The sequence below is a fragment of the Rattus norvegicus genome, chromosome 3, assembly GCF_021556685.1.
Source record: "Rattus norvegicus strain SHRSP/BbbUtx chromosome 3, alternate assembly SHRSP_T2T, whole genome shotgun sequence".
In the NCBI taxonomy this organism is placed as follows: domain Eukaryota; kingdom Metazoa; phylum Chordata; class Mammalia; order Rodentia; family Muridae; genus Rattus; species Rattus norvegicus.
Genome location: NC_141536.1, coordinates 52344700 through 52366417, shown reverse-complemented (window position 1 = coordinate 52366417; position 21718 = coordinate 52344700). Strand labels below are relative to the sequence as shown.

At 45.5% G+C, this 21718-nt stretch overlaps 1 protein-coding gene and 1 long non-coding RNA gene across 2 annotated transcripts in view; one reads left to right on the top strand and one right to left on the bottom strand.

Moving 5' to 3' along the window:
- The window catches only part of Stk39 (serine threonine kinase 39), a 265532-nt gene that overhangs the window by 33026 nt on the left and 210788 nt on the right, over positions 1-21718 (top strand).
- Positions 9987-14989, bottom strand: LOC147995492 (uncharacterized). Its single transcript, XR_015683547.1, has 3 exons — positions 14884-14989; positions 14168-14443; positions 9987-10448 (listed from the first exon to the last, which is right to left on the bottom strand). It is a non-coding gene; the product is annotated as an uncharacterized LOC147995492 (long non-coding RNA).

Below are 21718 nucleotides of genomic sequence, written 5' to 3'. Positions count from 1 at the left end.
GCCCAAACGTACAGCATCCTTAAGTAACTGCTCCAGTACCACTTCGGTGTGGCTTAGAGCAGCACCCAGCCTACTGCTCCTGCACTCAGGAGTGAGTGGGGCAGACGGCAGAGAGGGAGGGTTTCAGATACCCAGTGGCTTATTTTCCATTCGTACAGTGACTGACGACTATGGGCTTCCTTTGATGAGTCACTTGATGACAGAAGACAGGATGCTCATGAACCTTTGTGAGGTTGGCACGTGGTTCACTGGCAGCTAAATGAAGAAAAGATCTAAGGGAAAGCAGACATCAGTACCAAGTCCCATCTTTAAGGTACAGATAGGTACCCTCAAATATGACTCAGAAATCACCCGGTTAGAGGTCAAAGATGACTTACGGGGCAGAACCACTAGCTTACCTTACTGTTCCCAGGGTTGGTGAACTTCGCATGAATTAGAGCAGAAGTAACTCTTGTCAATAAGCTACAGTTGTGTGCTGACCAATAAACACTTAACATGCTGTTTCCTCTTGACTCATGTGGCTGAAATGAAGCCCAGTCATTCTAATTGTAGCATGGACTTGTGTCTTGCAGGGACGCTGAGCAACCTCGAGGCGGTTAGTAACATTCTTGGGATGAGATAGGTGGGGCGAGATAGATAGCAGTCGTGTTTTGCCTTTTGAATGAATTGAAATGTAAGGGTTCTCTATTTGTTTTATATTTAGTTATGTGACTGATAAGTAATTGCGATTTTTTTTAAGTTGATGTAGAGGAACAGAAAACTTAGTTGAGTGTGGTTACAGAATAGAAAATGGGTTAATTACACTTCATTCCCCCCTTTTACAGCTGTACACTGTCGACTCACCATCAGCGCTTTGAGGATGTTTTGTCTTGCTCTAGAGAAAGACTAGTGGAGTGGTCATTACATCATGGGGCCTTTTGTACAGTTTCCCTTCTGATAGGAAACCTTCCTTCGCGTTCCCATGGAAAACAAAGGAGAGATTAAAGGTTTGGAAGTTCACATTTCAGCCCCATTATTTGCAGGTGTGACACTTGGCTTAGTTGGTCCATAAACACGTCGGAGTGTGCGCCTCCTTTGTGTGTAGCCTGTGTGACCTGGGAGCTAGTTTTGAAATTAGCAGCACTGTAAGCCAGAGAGGGCTGAGGAAAGCACAGAGTACATTTTCTCTCACAGCCGCTTCCTGAGACAGTGCATGCTGGCCCCTTTCCAGGAAGGGTTAGAAAAAAAAAAAAAAGAGGTGGTAAGTGACCTTTGAGGTGTACTTTTGATATTTGCATTATAATCCTGTGGGCTTATGCTTTTAATTTTTAAAGTCACTGGTGATATTTGTGAAGAGTTTCATTTTCCATTTTCTCTGAGTGGTGGCAGTATGACCGATTCCAAGAATGTAAAGCAAGTGTAGGAGCTTATCCCACCTACCCTGATGCCCTTTGCAGGATGGGTGGGGATTGAGACCCCTCCCTGACCAGCCCCAGTAACATTAGTTACTTAGCATAAGAGGAAGGCTTCAAAGTTGAATACAGTTGAATATGTAAGTCAGCATTTCATGAATAAGTAATCATCCCCGCCCCCCCCCGGACACACACAGAGGATGCTTTCCTTGTGTGTGGTCTTTTTATGTATTCTATCATCTCTTTAAAATCATCTTTTGCTTGGGACTTTTATCTCTGTAAATAACAAGTTAGCACATCATGTCAGAGCATTTGGTTCACATGGGCCTGGAGATGCAAAAGGGGGTGGGCAGAACCCAAGATACAGGGGTTCATGAAAGCAAGAGGTAGGTAGGCGTCTTTGGACTTAGGTGGAAGAAGGTGGAGGTGACATTAGATATAGTTGTGATGTGCCCAGGATGGCCACTAGGCTTGTTGTGTTGGCCAGGATAGGTTGCCTGCAGTGCGGTCGCAAATAGCCCTTTAGTCACAGGAGTTAAACCAGCACAGGCCTGTGGACCCTGGAGATGTCCTTCCTGCAGCAATTCAGGTAGCCTCCCTCTGGTCTGTTTCTTTCTTCTGACTGTGTGCAGAGGAGCACCCATATTGCTCACAGGTCATTAGCTGGAGCCAGTCATGTGACCTTGCCTATCATGGGACGGGGCGGAGCTTCTATGCACAGGAAGAGCTGTGCACTGGGAATGCCTTTTCCGTGTATCTAAGTGAGAACTGGGATCTCAGCCCTTAGACTGGAGCTGGAGATGAGAATTTGAAAGACATCAGAGACAGGGAAGGGAATGGTAGAGCAGATTATGAATGGGGACGTCAGCTCTGAACGGTTGGTTTCCCTGGCAGGGTCTTCTCTGTATAGCCTTCTTCACAGCCTTGGCTGCGTAGTATAGTCCCTAGAAAATCGTGAGGGCTGCAGTGCTGATGCCCAAGTCAAAGAATCTGTTGGCCCTGCCGTTGGTGATTGGCACACAGTGTTAACACTGTTGGTCTCAAAGTACAGTTGCACTCGCTCCCTTGAGAGTGCTGCAGTCCTGTGGGTTAGCCGAGTACGTCTTAACGATGATAGGTGGGGTTGGCCAGAGCTAAGGTGGTGGGCGAACAGGTCAAGTGCTAATGAATCTTATGTCAAGGGTCTGGGGGCAGTTTGCTTATATGTTTCTTCATATTAAACGTCACCAAGATCTCTAGTCCCTTTTTAAAAATATTTGTGTGTTTGTTTTTAATACACATATGCATACACACACACACACACACACACACACACACACACACACACACATGCGGAAGTCAGAGACCAACTTTCTTAAGCCCATTTCTTCCTTCCGCCGTCTTTTGGGTTCTGGGGTTCAAACTCCAACCACCAGTCCTGCAGGGCCAGCACTTTTCCTCACTGAGCCACATCCTTGGCCTGTGTTGTCTCTTCTTTCAGAACACGCATTGCTTTTCCTCGACACCAGAATATCTGTGTAGCTCTGCTTCGGTCTGTAAGTCGTCTACAGAGCAGAACCCTTCTGGGTCAGAGACTGAGCCAGGTTCTGTAGTCTTCCCTACCCCAGTTCTCCTGCTCCTCTTTTCCCCACTCTCCTTCCTGTGTCCTCTTCCTCAAACCCTGCTTGCTAAGGCATGGCCTTTGGGAACCGGCCCAGCTTGGAAACCTTCCCGGGAGCAGCTGTTAGAGACACTGGGCAGTTCCTTCTTCAAGCCTTTGTTCTACCATGTGACGTGGGGCTGAGTAGTTATCTCAGGGTTGTTAGTACAGGTTGTGTATTCCTTATCCGAAATGTGTGGGAACAGAAGGCTTCAGATTTTGAAATATTTGCATAGACTTTGCCATTGAGGAAAGCTAATTTACCAACCCATTTCGATTAAGTAATGTATCAGTGACTTTGCCAAATTTAGTAATTTATGCAAACCACTGCACACAATAGCTGGTATGTTTTAATTACTCAGTGAATGCTAATTACAATAAATGTCATTGTTTTGACTATTTTTTTCACTGATTATTTTATGAAAGTTTTTTGTTGTTTCTTTTTTATGGAACTAGGAACCAAATCTAGGCTTTGCACATGCCAGGTGAATGTTTTACCACTTAAATTTCCTCCCCTGGAGGTGAGAACCAACAATAGCGTTCCCTGGGGTTGGTTTCAGCACTCAAAATTCTTTTTCTTTTAAGCATACATTTTGTTTTGATGGCAAATCAACAAATGCTGATTTAAAAAATAGATTAAAAAGTATAAATGCATGAAAAGTAAAACTCACCTGTTAGCCCATTTTCAAACTTTCACAAGATAACAACAGTTAATACTTTGGTACCTATTCTCACAAACTTTGCATTATGGCCATAGTCTTTTATACCCTGTAATTCTTATTTAACATATTTTCCTTTTGGACCATTCTAGGATAGAGTAATGCTACTTGCTTTCAGAGGTGGTGCATGGTGCTGTACACCTTGAATCGCAGCACTCGGGAGGCAAAGGCAGGTGGATCTCTGTGTTCGAGTCCCAAACTAACAAATTAAAAAATTGCTTTTGGTATTGTTTCTTGAAAATTCCAAGTATGTGGTAAAGTTGGAATAATGTAGAGAGATCCATATATCTGTCATCTGTCAGTCCGTCCATCCATCCATCCATCCATCCATCCATCCATCCATCCATCCATCCATCCCCTTTTTGTGATGCCAGGGAATAAAAAGTGACCACTTAGACCCAAAGGTTGCTCCTGGCTCAGCTCCCCAAGTAGCTGGGACTATAAGCACAGGGTGCTTGTCTAACCACTGTAGACATCTTGCTGCCTGGTGAGCAGGGAGCTTGGCCTGGCTGGTAGGAAAGGCCCTGCTGTGGTTTCAGTCAGCCTGTAGTTGGGGAGTTGATTCCAGGGAATCCTCTGGACTCAGGCTCTGCATTCCTCTCTTGCTTTAGCCTCTGGTTCCCTGGACAAGGAAACGGGGAATTGTTGCTTGATTACTTCTGTGACTTCCCCCTTGTTTGTGGCTTGAAGAAACTCCCCAGTTCACCTGGTCCCTTTTGAATGACAGGTTCATTCTTTGCCTCAGTTTGGTCATAATTGTTGGAGGGCAGGAACCTTGGCCGGCACAGAAATACCTCCGGCTTATGTCACTCCAGTGACTATTTCTAAGGTTGCCCCAAGGTGCCTACCAGCAGGGCGAGACCAGGTGTGGCAGACTTACTTTGTGTACAGTTCTCGGCAGGGCACCTGTGCTGTACCCAAGGACAAGTGGCCTGTGCTCCTTAAGCCCTCAGAATCCCCTGGGCTGCTTCTACTCCAGGCGCACCTGGTGCCTTTCACAAGCTTTTTAAGAACACACATCTGGCCCGCAGGCTTTATGGCCTCTTGCTGTGTTTCAAGTGGCCGGAGGCCCCTGGTATAGAACAGGCCCTGTTGTCTCCACCCCTCTTTCCCACGTTGTTTCACATTCCAGGGTGTTTAGTCTCAGTATCACGTCAGCACCCTGGTAGGGGCCTCCGTTTGACACTGCTGACACCCCTGGCGTGTTCTTTCTCACCAACTCAGCTTTGACTCTGTAGAGCACCTCACAGGGCTAAAAACGCCATTCTTAAAACTGTCGACATCACCACCATTGTCACCATCATCATCGTCATCATCGTCATCATTGGCTCCATCTCCTTTGTTCTGTTTCTGAGTATGTTTGATTCTTGGCCACCTAAAGCAGATTGTCTAAGATCTGGATCATGTACATTTCTGGACTGTCCCCTCAGATAATTTCAGTCCTCAATGAATGTTGGTACAAGGAACCAGTGTCTGGCCAGTTCTGCATTCTGTTTCTCTTCCCTCTTTCAGGGAGAGCCCCTCTAACTCTCAGGCTCTTGGGGGAAAGGGGACTGGTCCCGATTGTTCTCCTGTACGCGCTGGGTATGTTTGTTCATTTCAGTAGACACTTTCGGGTCGACACAAGGTGCAAAGCAAGGGACCTGCTGCTGGCCTCTAGTGGTTGAAACGAGATGCCATTACACCTCCTGTAACATCCAGGAATAAAGAATTAAAAACTGGGTTCATCAGTAGTGCTGGGTTGATAAACTTACACTACAGATAGAAGTCCCTTTGTGAAACTCTTCTGTCAGTGGCTTCATTTAACGCATGAAGCAGTGCTCCACTGTTTCCCTCCCAGGAAGCTCGTCACCACAGCCAGCCTGAGGACCCATGCATTAAGTGGGTTATTTGGAGGCAGATAGGAAAATGTGCGCACACCATCTTCTGCGCATGACCATAGCCGCCTAGCTTCATCTTAGCTAACTAATTAGATTCGTCTTCCAGCCTCTTTTCTCTTTTCCATTGCTGTGTGCTGAAGTTGTTGATGCCCAGTCTTTTTTTTTTTTTTCGGAGCTGGGGACCGAACCCAGGACCTTGCGCTTCCTAGGCAAGCGCTCTACCACTGAGCTAAATCCCCAACCCCTGATGCCCAGTCTTGAAGCACTATCTGTCGAGGCAGTCCTTCTGTCTGTCAGGTAATCCTTCTGCCTGAACTTCTCAAGCACATAGAACTATAAACCCGCATGATATGTGCAGGGTACTTTTTGTTTTTGAATCTCTAGGTGTTTTTCTAAACTTTTATATATTATGTCCCTTACGATCTTAGTAACTCAGTTCATATGCATCCTTCTTGTGGTCCAGCCACTTGTGCCTAGGACTTGGGTAGATGGAGGCATCCTTGAGGTGGAACTGGGTACATCATGGCTGACTATAGGTGGACAACCACTAAATAAACAAAGAGGCAGTTCCTTCTGCATTTGAGAGGGGTTCACGCGGAAGGAGGACTTCTCCATGTGCCAGAGGGACCTAGATACAACTTTTTACTAGGCCACCTTTGAAAAAATTGAACTTGGGCCTAGTTTTGTCAGGCACAGAATGGGGTTAAGCCACTTCTAGAATGGATGGGTGAGCGTGGTGGGGTAAACCATGTCTAGACTTGGTGTTTTAACACGATCTCTGTTGAAGCTAGTCATAACGTCTAGTGATGACAGTGCACCTGAGGAAAGTCTCCGGGCGCTTGCTCCGAAGGTGAGCTTCTCTGACTCTTCTCCATCGGGAGTGAGAGCAGAGAACAGTTTGTCCTCATTAGATGTGCCTTCCTCATCCCAACTCATAAAGCCGTCAGCCAGTGAACAAGGGCAGAGTCTCCCCTTCAGGCTGTATCCTTAGAGACTGTGTCTGGGAAGTTCTGCTCGAGGTGAAGATGGGTCTTTCTCAGGAAGCACAGTGGTCTTGGAGCAGGAGGTTAACAAAAATGGATCAGGACTGCTGGCTCTCTGGTTCTCCAGTGAAGTGGGGTTTCCACCTGTCCAGGGGGCCTTGCCTCCTCCTAGTTGTCTTCTCTTTCTCTGAAGCCATTTTTCAGTGCTGTCTCTGCAAGCATACAACCCCTGTTGTCTGATCCTTACTTTGAATGATGACTAGAGATTTCTTAGGATTGGACGGTCTTCCTGGAACATGATTTTGACTCTGTATTCTAAGAACCCTTTTGAGAACCAGAGCAGGAAGCCCAGCTAGACAAAGGTCCTTGTTCACTGGTTGATGGCCTTGAGATTTGGGGCGAGGAAGGGTCAGGGTGCAGGGAGGTGACATTTGCTTTCGGAGGTCTGGAAAGGCTCTGAGAGAGAGGGTGGAGTTTCTCTCAGCTCCCAGCTACATTCCTTTAGGACAGCAATGGAAGTGCTTACGTTCCACACACTAGTAAACGGTTTGTGTATAGTTTTTCCTCATCCTCCACTGAATTAAGCCTTCGGACCAAGGATCTAAAATTGTTACAGCGGGAGCATTTTGAGATGTTTCCTTTTACACAAGGCTGGCTTTCTGAGTGGACCCTTGATGGCCAGAGGTTGCTGACTCTGAAATGAGTGTTCCTAATTTCCTGTCATAAGGACAAAATAAACAGTCCAGGCTTGCCTATAAATACACACCAGTGCCTCTCTGTGCTAGCACTCTGGGCCTGTGTGTGTCCTCAGAGGTCTCTCTTTTCATGGGATCTGTTCCACCCACGTCTCTCTGTTAGGCATGGCGTCTCCTTGCCAGCTATGTCTTGGCCTCTGCCATGTGGGCTATGAGGCAAACATATTTAAAGGGAAAACCTGGGATGGAATTTCCATCATTCAGTTAAGAAATGAAAAGGTCAGCTGGGCAGTATGGCTGGAAAGGTGTACACCCTAGAAAGGGGCCGCTACAGTTCAGCATCTTGTTGAAAGCTCTCCTCCCCTGCAGACTCACTTGAAGTCCCTCTCGGTTGAGTTTAATGAATTTTAGGCTGTGCAGACAAACCTTAGAAATCCCAGGTAAAACCTGTCAACTGAAAAGTCGTAGTATTCTGAGTTGCTATTTTACAACCCATACATTTAAGATATATGTCAAGTAATTCTTAGTTTCTCTGACTTAATAAGAGATTGTTGTATCTGGCAATGCCACCCACACGGCAGAGGCCAAGACATAGCTGGCAAGGAGACGCCATGTCTAACAGAGAGACGTGGGTGGAGCAGATCCCTGAGCTCTTTGAATTTTAAGTCAAGGGAGGGTCATATAATTCAGTTTAATTGATACAAAAAGAGAAATGTCTAGTTTAAATGGTACTGAAACAGGATCATCTATTTAACCAGATAGACTCCTTATTGCCCCTTTAAACTCACGCATCCTCTGAGGATGTGAGTTTTAAAATTGGGGATGAATTGAGAGAGTGGTACAGAATACACATATTTAATATTTAATGTGTGCTCACTGCTAAGATGACTGGTTAGTGCAGTGCCCCCTTCACCATCCTTCTTTTTAGATATTTTGATATATAGCCTTTGGCTCACGGATTTATACACTTACTCAGGGCTGGGGACTGATCCCAGCGCCTTCTACTGGCTAGCCAACACGTCTCTCACGGGCTACAACCGCATCCCCCGTATAGACACATTTTTACATGATAATCTTAAGAAGCAAAGGTGGGTGGAAATTAGCTTTTGGTCATTTTTGGTATTGTGGTTCTTGCAGAAGATGGTTGGGATATAATTCAGGTCACATACTACTCTGGGATTTAATGTGACATTCAGATACCCGATGGCCTAGACATTTCCAAGGCACTGCTAGAGTTTAGTTGTTTCTGACACGGTTCGATATGGCAGGATTTTAGCTGTGTGAAGATTCTGGCTGTCCTTTGAGTTCAGAAGATTCAGAAAATCTGCATCATTTTAAAATTAAAACACAGGTTCCCATTTCCTGTCTCACAGGATGTTGTCACAGAGCCCCTTAGCATGACACTGCTCCTCCAGTGGCTTTGAAATAGGAGTGTGTGCCACGCAGCAGGACACGGCTCATCTTTCCAGGATGGAGTCCAGGTTCTCCCGAGGTAACATCTGATCTGTGGATAACCACCGCTTCCTCCTTCAGATGTTCTCCAGAATCAGCTGGACTCACAGGTTCAAGTAGGCTGAAAAAAGGAAGGGGGGAGAACATGCTGCTGGTCTCTCAGATGAGGGGATAGAGGCATGACAGGCTGCTGCTGCTGGCCTCCTCTCAGACAAGGCTATACATTTCACATCCTCTGAAGGGTGGAATTCCTGAAGTTGTCAAGGCAGGGAGAGCTGCAGCTGGTCCCAGAGCCCCTGCTGCGTTCAATATTGCCCAGGCTCCAGTGTTACAGGGAGGAATCGGGAGGCTCGCTGCTGTAGGGACTAAGTGAGCACGTGATCTCCCTGTGTGCCCTGAGCTACGAGACCCTAAAGCTCACCTCTCTACCAGCGACATCTGTCTGTGTGTTTTAGGTATAGTTCGGAGTTTATCAACCACATGTTCGTGTATCATGAGCTAACTGAGAACTTTCTCTAAGATATTCAGGGAGACCCGTAGACTGTTGCTGACTGCTTCTCTAGCCAGTGAATACAGCGGTGATGGAACTACGGTGTTAAGAGAACAAGAGATTCCTTCTCAGTTTCTGTTCTGTCCTCACATTATAAATACATAAATAAATAAATAAATAAATAAATAAATAAATAAATAAATAAGAAGGAAGAAGAGGGGAGGGGGAGGGGGAGGGAGGATAAGGGGGATATTTTCTGGTGTAGGTTCACCTGACTTCCTGCTGTGTGTTGTGAGTTAGGGCAGTCTCCCTTGTGAATAATCTCCAAGTGAAATTGACTGACTTTTCTACACTCACTTGGCTTGGCAAATCATTGACAGATAAGTGATTTTACAAGTGAGTTGGTGACTCACCAAATAAGGTGGCTGTGTGAAAGCCTCGGAGCTTGTTCACTTGGCGCCGTTTGAGCATTTGTCCGCATCAAAGGCGGGCCATCCCCTCTCGGGTATTATGTCACACTGAGATAAAGACCAAGTCAAGGGCCAACGGCAATAGTTTATGGCTTGATAACATGTTGGGCATGCCACACCACAGTGTGTGTACTTAGAGACACACAGTACAGATGTGGAAACTATGACGTCACTATTGGCAACAGCAGGATATAAACTCACAGTTGTGGATATATGTGGGAGTCCCGTGAGTGTGAGTGCGGGCGAGTAAGTGTAGAGACACAATATGCCGCCATGGTGGGATTTTTAATGGGATTTAAAAAAAAACGTCGTTATTGTTTAATACAGTTGTGTTTTTAGTAAAGAAAGGGAATAAAGAGAGAGCTTTCTGTCCGATAGGTATTTCCTTTAAGCCTCAGGAAGCATTCGATGGGAAAAGACCTGTAAATGTGAAACATTTAAATTCCGTCTTTTGGTTTTCTGAAGGCAGTGCAGTCATCTGGTCCCCTGTAAGAAAGATGGGGCAGTTCTTCTCTCTGAAGGAACTCCTAATGTGTGGAAATGCGTCTTCCTCTGCCTGACTCTTCTTATTCGGTATTTGGGAGATGGTGGTCAGCTGGTTTCCACACTCTGTCCTCCAGCCGTCAGTTACCGTTATATGTGAGATTGGAGGCCATTCAAACAATGTGCATGCCGTGTAGATTTGTCGTCTGGAGCAGGATGGGCCTAGCTTGTTGACTGGACCAGAGTCTGGGGAAGGACGGAGTGAATAGCAGATATTCATATATCTAAAATGCAGTGGTGGCCCACAGAAACAGTGATTACGTGATCTGTTTCATCCCAGCACGCTTTTTTCTGAAGCTGTCTTTCCAGTCCACCATCAGCAAATGCCATGACTTGGGATCCAGATGCATCCCCAGTCAGCCACTCTCTTCCTCTGCCTGGCTGTCTGTACACATGGCATGCCACCCTCTGCTGCAACACACGCAGCAACTCCGTAATCCATCACGTTCCGTCAGACTGTATCATGTACAACCTCGTCTCCATGCAGGACCCCAGAGCGACCACCGCCAAGTCTAAAGCAGGTCTCGTCCTTCTTACACAGTGCCTTGAAGCTTTCTTTGTTTTCATGGCTCCGTGTGTGCTGTGTCCTGTGTCCTGTGTCCTGCCTGCCCACCCAGCCATCTTTCCTACCTGTCCTTTCACCGATAATCTCCACGTCACCCGCGTCTCTGTCCCTTGAATTTTCCCAACTCTTGTTTGTCGCAGACAAAGGCGTTAGGATACTCAGACTGTCCTCTCCTCTACTTTACCTGTGGATTTTTGCAGGGTGACTCCTTTTCACCTGAGGCGGCCACCTCACCTGAGCATCGGAAGTAGCTTCATGTTAACTACAGTTTAACTTCAGCCACCACACTTACCGCAGTCTAAAATTGATCTTGTTCATGATATTTTGACGTCCCAATCACCTCCCACATTAAAATGTAAACTGTAGGAGGGCAGAGAACTTATTCTAAGCTTCCTTTCCAGCAGCTTAAATAATGCTTGGTACATACTGGACATACTTGGTACATACTGGACAGCCCATAAAATGTATTGACTAAATAAACAGACACTCACTCCCTGTTGTTTTTGAATGAGATATAAACTAAAGTTCTCCTCAAATGCAGGCTGTAGGTATTCCTGGTGTGGTTAAAGCATTATTGATTATGATTATTGTACACAGCCAGTAGGTGCTGTGCTTCGATCACTTGCCCACTCCTGCCCTTTTAATGAGGGAGGATCTGATTGAGCTGTTCATTCATTTGTATTGATCCTTCACGTCTTCACTGGGACTCGCTGCCCTGAAGTGCTGTCTTTGCCACATAACAAAGTGAAACTAATTACATTAGGATGTTCAATCTGTATCTTGGGCTTTTCCAGGATTCGGACCCACACCGCGTACTCCACAGTCCGGAATACACAACTAAGAGCTTGGCCAACAGGCTTTTGAGGTTGTCTTGGTAGCAAGATAAAATCACAGGGGTGCTTAACAGTCTTGTAAGCACCGGGAATTCAAGGTAGAAACATTAGTTAACCAGGAATGCGGCACAAAGTAAGGACAGAAAAAAAATCTTACAGAAGCTAAATGATTCTTTTTAAAGTAGGCTAAATGAAACAAAGGAAATACAGAAGTTTGTTAAAAGGTTGATTTAACCAGTCCTTACCAGTCTAAACCAATAAAGCTATTGACAATTGTAAAAGTTGTAGTAAATGGCGACCTGGTCACCAAAACACATGTATGTCATCCTAACATCCCTGAGTGGGACACAGAACACAGAATCTCGAAGCTTATGGCTTAGAGGTATGCCACTCATTCGAATGCCTGGATCTCTTGCTCTAAGAATGTAGTTTCATTGTAGAGGTTGGGGAGATGGTCCAGACTACAAAGCGCTTGTCGTCTAATCATGAGGCTGTGAGTTCAGATTCCCAGCACCCACATAAAAAGCTTGATAAGGATGCTGGGGAGATGGCTCAGCTGTGAAGAGAACCAGCTGCTGTCACCAAGACCTAAGTTTGGTTCCCAGCACCTGCATGGCGACCTGTAAATATACCAGTGCCAATGCTGTCTTCTGGCCCTTGTGGTACCAGGCACACACAAGGTGCACATATCATTGTCATAAAATTAAATAAATAAATCTTTAAGAATAAGCTATAATCCCGGTGTTAGGAGACAGAGACAGCAAGAATCAAGGTCTCTCTGTCTGGCCTATCAGCAGACACTGTAATAAACAAGGCTGTTCCCTGGTTTCACTTGCACATAGACACAGTTGTACCCATAGCCATATATACACAAGCACACATGGACACACACACACACACACACACACACGTCCAAAAGTAGTTTCAATAAAAATATGTATAATGACATATTTTCTCATGATACCAGGTAATCTGCACGTCTTGGATTTTGACAGGGGTGCTGTTGTGAAATTTATTTGATGTGTGTTCCTGAGGGCTTAAAATATACCAAACAAAAGCAAATGCAATGATTTGGCTGCTCTGTCGACTTACTGTGTGGCCTTACTTCTCACACTATTTGAGGGCCCATGCTTTCCAGATGAATGGAGTATGTTTTCAGGGAACTGAAGCTGTCTCGGTTAGTTTTCTATAGCTGCAGTCTAACACCCTGATCCAGGTGACTTGGGGAAGGAAGACTTACTTAGGGTCATGGCTCCAGAACAGGAGCAGTCCCGGGAAGCAGCGAGAGTACACCAGGAATGTCTTTGAAACCCTTTGTGACATTCTTCCTCCACCAAGGAGTTATCTCTCAACAGCACCGTCCATCAGACCGCAAGTGTTCAAATGCCCAAAACTGTTGTGAATAATTTTAAAATCCATGCTTGCTCCTTGCCGGCGCCAGCAATGGCTGCCTTACCCTGCCCCATGGCTGGCTTCACCAAGCCGCTCCAGTCTCTACTGGCCAACCACCCCACAGCTGGCTGACGTTTTTCTCTTGCCTACCTGAGTCGCCGCAGATGGAAAACACCAGACAGCATTAATATTTCAAAGCCAGCCAGATAACACAACCGCTGGGCAAAGAGTCTATAGCCGTAAATGCAACAGCTCTCCTATATTACAATTCTGCCTCCTCCACTGGTTCTAGTAGCCCCCAGACCTTCCGTGGCTCATGCTTCTCTCTCCAAAGCTGGCTGAAAAGCCCTTTCTCTATCTCTTTCCCTCCTCTTCCTCCTGGGATCCAGAAATCCCTCCTCCTTACCTTTCCTGCAGCGATTGGCTTTTACCCTCTTTATTGACATAGTCAATTTGGAAACCAGATTTTAGTATCCGCTCTTCCCCCTACACAAATCTATGAGGGACATTTCTCATCCTACTCAATGGCTGTAAGTAATTCTAAAGTTTGATTTTACTTAGTCTACTGAGACAGGAAATAGATTTGTCCTTATCTTTCCTTTATAACTCGTCTCTCAAAATGTAACTGAATATCAAGTACTAAATGTGTATAGGATAGTGTGGAGTGGATGTTGAATTGCCAATTTAATAAAGCTAAACACACAGACAATCATTCAATATGGTTTCTTATAGTGCAGTGTTTTCCTTCTGCATTATTAAAAGCAGGAGAAAGCCATGGCTTCCCCTTTCCCTCTAGGCATCTGCCCCTTCCTGCCAGGGCTAACCTTCCTGCTGGGTTGGCCAGTAAGTCTCTAGGTTCTTCATTCTCCTGTAAGGAAGCGAGTGCCCAGAGCCTTTGTGATTATGCAGAACCTGGGGTCCATGAGCCAACAGCATCCTGTCACAGCATAGAAAAGCACAGCACAGGTACAACGGATCCTCCAGGTCAACTTGTACACACCGTCACTGAAAGGTACTGGGAGAGCCCTACAACCATCTGACTCTAGCACACACTTCACGCCTTGGACCCTGACCCAGGTCTGTAGAGAGAAGCAGCAGCCTCATTGATTCCTCACCTGGCTCCCTCTGAGGCAACTGTGGGACCCAAAGCTAGCTTCCAGTAGGAAGGACCCCTCCATTGGGCCTAGAGGACACAGGCATGTGCTGCTTTCCCCAGTACTTATCCCACTCTTCCTTGGGTGTTTCTCCTCTTTCTTCCTGCTCAGCGTGTCCTCTCAAGGCCTCCAGGGTTGTCAGGCTGTTGCTGTCCACGAACGGTGCAATCTTCCCCTTCATTCTTTATGGCTCCCGTGTTCTGCCGCCACCTCAGACTAGTTACCCGATTTCCTGCTCTGTGGGTAGAATTTCGGGGAGAAACTCAGTTGCCAAGGGAGACCAGAGAAGTATCAGTTCAGTGTTGAAGGTGCCGAGGTAAGGAAGGTGCAGGCAGTGTGAGAGCAAATGAATGGACTTCAAAAACAAAAACAAACAAACAAACAAACCCCCCAAAACAAGAAAAACCAGCTCTGTCCTGGAGCTGGGGGAACACTATTTAGTTACTTGCTACATCATGAATACAGTATCTAGGGATGGTTAGAGACCTGAGAGAAAAAGATTTGATCTTGAACAATGAATCTTTTCTCAGCATAATTTTCTATGTAACAGTTGTCATACTGTTGTAGCATTTCAGAGCCATCTATCAGTGTTAGGATTCACTAAGGAACTGGGCCTCAGTGGGATCAGACAGGGTTGCTGTGAGGACTCATAAACATGTCTTCTCAAGATGTAGTACCTTCCGTCCCCTTCCTCTCTGCTTCCTGCCTCTGCCTCAGTTAGGACTGAGGGTGTTCGCCGCCAGACTGCTTGAAGCAGCGTTGCCTTGACCAATCCGTTGCTGTAGTTGTGCCTGATTCCTCCGTTATAAAAGGCAAGCAAAAGTCAGTAGTTACCCACCTCTTGGCTGGGCTCCTAGGGCTAACTGTCCTCATACATACAAGGCTAATAATATAAAAATTTGGGTTTGACACATTCTTGCTAAACAGTAGCTAGACTCTTGCTGTTCCCATGACTATTCTAGACACTTGGACAGAGGTTATGGGCACAGTAATGACCTTTGGAAGAGGCCTCCAATGTTGAGTGTTGCCCTGAGAGGCTGACAGTGAAACCAGTGCTTAACCCAAGGTTCTCATGGACTTAGGTCATTCCCAGAGTTGTATCCTGTTAGATGGGTGGCTTCTTCCTCTTAATACAAAGCCAGGGTATGTGGAAGTAGGGAGTCCCTTTGTTTTTCCTGCCCTTCCCATTTCTAGATGGGTTAGGGTTGGAGGAGTCCAGACCTAGAGGCCACTGCCATGGTGCGCATGGTCAAAGTGGGACGCTTGTGCCTTTTGGCTTTTGCCAGTGGCTCTGTTTATCTGTGCAAATGGTAATGGACATTCCTTTGTGGAATGTTGGCTTCTATGTGGCTGATTTAATCAGTAGAGCAAGTGGGCTTTGCTGGGCGGAGCTACTGCCCCCTCAGAGCACAACAGGAGAAGTTTTCAGTTCTGTCCGATGTGGGTGAGGACTTTAGTATGCTCCTTTGCTGAATGTAAAAATCAAACTTTTCTCTGTAGGATGTGTGCACCCTGCAGTTAAGTACCTGACAGAGCACATCCTGGGATAGGAATGGAAGGTTGTCAGCCTGTCAATGGGTTCCCCTGGTGGGGATTTCCCACAGAAGTCTAGTTTATATGAATCTGACACATTTTGCAGGGTCCTTGCGGTCCTTGCCTGCTAACTCCTGGATTCATTTCTAAGGTGGGGAGGCTCCCAGCGTATTCTGATGGAACTGGACTGGGTGTTATGGAAATGAGAAGTGGTTTTAGGCAGGTAGCTCCCAAGGCTTGGCGCTCGGAGTTCCCCCCCAGCCACCTTCTGCACAGGAAGAACTGCAGAGGTAGAGAGAGCCCAGTAACTAGTTAGCAGTTGCTCTTGCCTATAGATCACACAGCTTGATGGCATCTCCTTGCCTTTGTACATGCCCAGAAGGGAACACGTTTCTACCTCCCTCGTCTACAAATTACCTCCCCAGTGGTGGGACAGCATATGCTTCACCACCAATGGAATACTTAGAAGATTTCTGTTTTCTAAGCTGTGCCTGAGAGACACCATAAGCATGCAAGTGCTAGGATGAGGGGTGTGGGGCCGTCTGTGAGAGCCTTGAGGAGGTGGCTGGCTCTGCTGGAGGTTCCTCAAGATGGTGTCAGCACAAGTGCTTCATACTGTGTCTCTGGTGTGTATTGTTTCTCCTCTTCCTCCACAGCAGGACAGGGTGCTGCCCCCCCAAATAAATGAACAGCAACAACACATTTGCTGCTTAAAGAGCCCGTGTGTTTCACCCCAAGAAGTAGTCTTAACTTTGGAATTAAAATTCTAGAAAAGTCTTATTTTTGAGGGGCCAGACCTACGTGACTGCTTAAGACTGTTTCTATTTTCTGGTGTTGAGAATTGCACGGAAGCCTCACACAGGCTGTTGCATGCGCTGCCACTGAGTGTTCAATGCACTTTTAATTGTCAAATTCACGAGGGTGTGTGTGTGTGTGTATGTGTGTGTGTGTATGTGTGTGTGTATGTGTGTGTGAGTGAGTGTGTGTGTGTATGTGTGGGTATGACTGTGTTTATGTGTGTGTGGGGGGGGTATGTATGTGGGTATATGTGTGTATGTATGTGTGTGTGTCTGTCTGTCTGTGTGTGTTCTGCATATTATTTAAGAGGTAAAATGATCTGGGAGTAAATCTGGTACTAATCACATTGAGTTGGGTGCAGTTTAGCAGCATCATAAGATGTGTTTAGCACACTTAGTGACTAACTCATGCTTAGCATTTATATGATATCCCTTAAAAACAGCATTATTACTGAAGACTGTTAAACTGCTACCCGGCTTTCTTTATGACAGCCATCCTAGTCCATGTGCCTTCCGCAGGGAAACGAGCATAGTTTGCCTGCCCTGCTCGTCCATTGCAGGGCTAGTGTACTTTGAAACCTAAGGTAAGCTCGTTTACATTCTTTCTAGCTTGATTCCACACTCAGGTTACTGCTATCTCACTTAAAATCAGAACCTGGGGCTACTTTTTGTTTTTCTGTGGCAGTAATTGGACGGTTTTTGATGAGTTCCATACAAGGGTCTCCTTTCATGGTGAGGTGTGTGACCTCTAAATGCTTTGCCAAGCGGGCTTGTTCAGGAAGGTCAGAGGTGGAACACGAGGACATTTTTTTCAGTCAGTCTGTCTGTCGTCTCTTTCTCTCTCTGTCTCTCTGTCTCTGTCTCTCTGTCTCTGTCTCTCTGTCTCTGTCTCTGTCTCTGTCTCTCTCTCTCTCTCTCTCTCTCTCTCTCTCTCTCTCTCCTTCTCTCTGTCTTTCCTAATCGTATCCCCTTTCATTAACTTGACAAAGGCAGAAAGGCATACACAAGATCATTCATGTTTGTGACTGTATTGAAAAATATCTTTGCAATGCGGGACTCCTCGTAGCCTCCTGGCACGGTACATTCATGCAGACAGAGCACCAATAGAATCTATTTTGTACATTAATGCTTATAGCATCTGACATGTGATACTTCTCTCGAGGTTGTCCTTTATGAGTGACTTGAGATGTCACTGCACGCTCCTATCAGAGGATGAAGCGGGTGGCTCTGTGAGGTTTCCTCCCTGTTTGCAGACAGTACACTGAGGCGAAGGGCAATGTACAGTAAAGCAGTTGGGGGCGCTTCCCTGAAACATGACCATTTCACACTGAACCATTCGCACTGCGGTAATTGTTATTGGCATGTATTATTTGTGCAAAACAGTGGGAATTTCCATGTGAGAATATGAACCTCTTCATCCTCTGTCTCTCCCTCTCTCCCTATACATGTCATTCTGCACATGCAGAGTGTCATACAGCTTTCATACAGGAGAGGTATGACTTTCCTTTCATGTCATTTGTATATGATTTTTTTATGTCTTTCTATAAAATCCAGGATCCATGAATCATAAAAATATGCAGTTTGTCCTTCTGACATCGTCTCAGTTGCCCTGGTCTCAGGGTCTCCTCCTCTCGATGCTGGCAGGGTATGACTTTGTTATCTACGACTCAGCTTGGAGACCAGGATGAGCTTGTTTATCTCCCATCCAGTTTGATCCCATGCCCCAGGCTCCTGACATCTCACTTAAAATCGCATCCTAGGGATACTTGGTTTTGGGGTTTTTTGTTTGTTTGTTTGTTTTTTGTTTTTTGTTTTTTGGGTTTTTTGTTTTTTTGTTTGTTCTTTTGCTTTTTGTTTTGTTAAGTTCTGTGCTATTAACTAGATGGTTTTTGTTGAGTTTAGCTGTTGCGAACAGTGCTCCAATAAACATTGATGTGCAAGTCTCACCTGTGATAGGCTGACTCAGAGCTCTTGGGCAGATGCCCAGGAGGGCAGAGATGGGGATATGGTATATCTATTTTTAGGTTTTTGTTTGTTTGTTTGTTTTGTATTGAGAACCTCCGTGCTGATTTCCATAGTGTGTGGACTAGTTCACACTCCCTCCAAGGCTCTATGAGAGCCATCATCCTTTGGCCATCATCCTTGCCATCGCTCAGTATTAGCGGTTTTCTTTGTTGAATGCTCTTCAGACCAGGATGAGACGGTCTCCCAGTGTGATAGTTGTTCGCATTGCTCTAACACCTCGTGCCGGTTGGACATTTTTTCCACATGTGGATTGGCCAGTCGCACTTCATCTTTTGTCCATTTGTCTGTGTTTGTGTGTGCACATAGGTTAAGGCCAGAGAATATCAGATGTCTTTTGCAATTTCTGGGTCTTAGTTTTCGAGACAGCGTCTCACAAATGCAGAGTTTATTGATTTGGGTAGATTTTGCTAGCCAGCCAAAACAAGGGATCCTTTTGTCTCCTCCTTCCTAGGGCTGGGATCATAGGCGCACACACAGTCAGCTTTCTTACATAAGGGCTGGGGATCCAAACTCAACTCCACAATCTTGGGCAGCAAATGCTTTGCCAACCAAGCCTTTTCCCCAGCCCTGTATTTCAGCATTAGCCAGGATGCTGATTGGTTTGCTGAGTTTGGGTTGTTTTGGTTTTGGGGTACGATGTGTCTTCTGTTTATCCTCAGTCACACCTGTGTTTAGCACAGATTCTCACCGTTTTATAGGCTGTTCCTTCACTCGACTCTCTACTTTTGCTGTGCAGAAGCATTTTAATTTCATGAAGTCTAGCTTGTTGCTGTTGTTTCCTGAGCAAGTAGAGATCTTTCCATAAAGTGTGGTCTAGGGCTGCACCCTGAGGTGTTTTCTCTACCTCTTTCTCTAAGAGCTTGAGCATCTCAGGTCTTACTTTAAGGCCCTTGATCCCTCTGAAGTTGGTATTTGTACAAGGTGAGAGATAAGGATCATGTTTCACTCTCTTTCAAGGGAATATTTAATTTCCCCAGCACCACTGGATCATTTTTCATCCAGTCAGATGATGACTTCAAATGCATGGCCTAACAGATATTTTAAAATTTGGAGCATCAGGTAAGAAAGGGTACAACTTGGAAACCAAATACTACTCTTACCTTTAAAAGAAGTGTGGGCCGCAGGAAGCTTCTTCTCCACTGAGTGCTTTTATATTAAAAACAACAGCATCAAACTAATCACTGGCCTTAAAGTACAGGAGAGCTCACACAAATCTGACAAATCTTTACAGCTTTTCTGCAAATCTACGCAATCTTTCCAGGTTAAAGGTTGAATGGCTGTACCTCTGCAAAGCTCACGTGTATCCATCCACCAGAGTCTCCCCTGGTCGGTTTCTGGGGCTCATGTGATGGTTGGCTTTGTGGACTGTAAGGTTGGATATAAATAGAGCAGAGTGAGCTGGGGCAGCGAGGGCTGCAGGAAAGCATTCGAGCCAAAGCTAGAATATGTCTTGTGTACTATATACTCCACACTTCTGTGAGGAAAGCCTGGTGTGGCTCTGGACTGTACTCACTGACAGTGTGAACATCATTAAAGAGTCCTTGTATGCACTAGGAAAGGTCCTAGCCCTTATTAAGATCTCGGAGTTTCTTGCATAAGTGGGATGTGATGAAAGGCTTCTTCCCAGTGGCTGTCATGAATCCCAGAGGTTAACGCAGTGCCCAGCCCCAGTTTAGGGGAGGCCGTTACTAGGTAATCAGCTACATCCTGACTTCAACTTAAATAAACTCTGCACTTTGTTGTGTTTATTGTGGAGAGGGAGGGAGGGAGGGAGAAAGAGAGAGAATGAGAATGAGAGAACACACAGTAGACGTTGCTTCTTATTAGTGGGAAATAGACTGGTTATTGGAACAAGAGAATACTCTTTTAGCACAAGGGCTGAATAAATGATGGCTCACCGACGCCACGGAATTATTGTACAGTATTAAAATGACAAGTTGATGGAATACCATCTGACCTGGAATGCTAGCTAGAATGTTTAATTAGGGCTTATTGTAGGCTGCACATTGTTCCAAGGGTTTCCCATTTATTAATTTACTAGATCCTGCCAACCCCCCCCCCTTTAAGCTTGGCATTATTGTCGCCATCTAACAGATAAGAAGCTGAGGCAGGTAAACATTAAATAATCCATTCAGGAACACACAGTTCATACGTCGCAGCACTGGGGTGCACACCTATGTAATTAATGACCAAATATGGTTTAAAAGTGTGTCGTGGGCTGAATACTGAAGTTGATCACATCAAGTTTAGTTATAGAATATTAATTCATCACTGCTGCTGAGTTATCTGAGTGGCCTTTTACATTTCAGGTTCTCCTGTTTATCGTGTTGCATGAGACCTTAAGAAGCATTTAGCATTTTGTTTCTAACATTGGTGCTTTTCCCTTCCCTTCCGACCAACAACAGAGCTTCCTTGATACTAAGCAGAATGAAACCTATTCTAAGCAGGAGCACTTTGGCCTGAGTCCTTTAGGTTCCATACACATACACATATACACGGCCTGTAGGTAAAGTTGGCCGCCTTCAAGGTTTGCTGGGAGCAGGGAGTCCCAGCAAGAGCACCTTATGTTTTCTCAGTTGGCTGTTTCACATTATTGCTGTTGAGCCATACAAGTGGATTTTATTAGTTTATTAAGGAAGCTGAAGTTTAGATATTAGGTTCAAAGTCACAAAGGAAATCCATACCTTTAATGAGTAGAATCTTAACTGGAGTGGTCTGAGGTCTCATAGGCTCATATGTTTGAATGCTTGGTCTCCCATTAGAGGAACTATTTGGGAAGGATTAAGAGGTGTGGCTTTGCTGGAGTGGGTGTGGCATGTTGAAGGAGGTGTGTCACTTGGGTGGGCATTAAGGTTTCAAAAGCATATGCCAGCCTGAATGTCTCTTGTCTGTCTGTCTTTGTCTCTCTGTCGCTCTTGCTCTCCCCACCCCCCACCCCCCCTCTGCTTGCAGATCAGGATGTAAAGCTTTCAGCTAATGCTGCCCGTCCGGTTGTCAGTTTCTTGCCATGATGATCATGGATTAGCACTTTAAAATTGTAAGCAATCCCCCAATTAAATGTATTTTTTTAAAGAATTGCCTTGGTCATGCTGTCTCTTCACAGCAATAGAACAGTGACTAAGACATTTACCTAACCTCATAGTTAAAGATCTTGCTG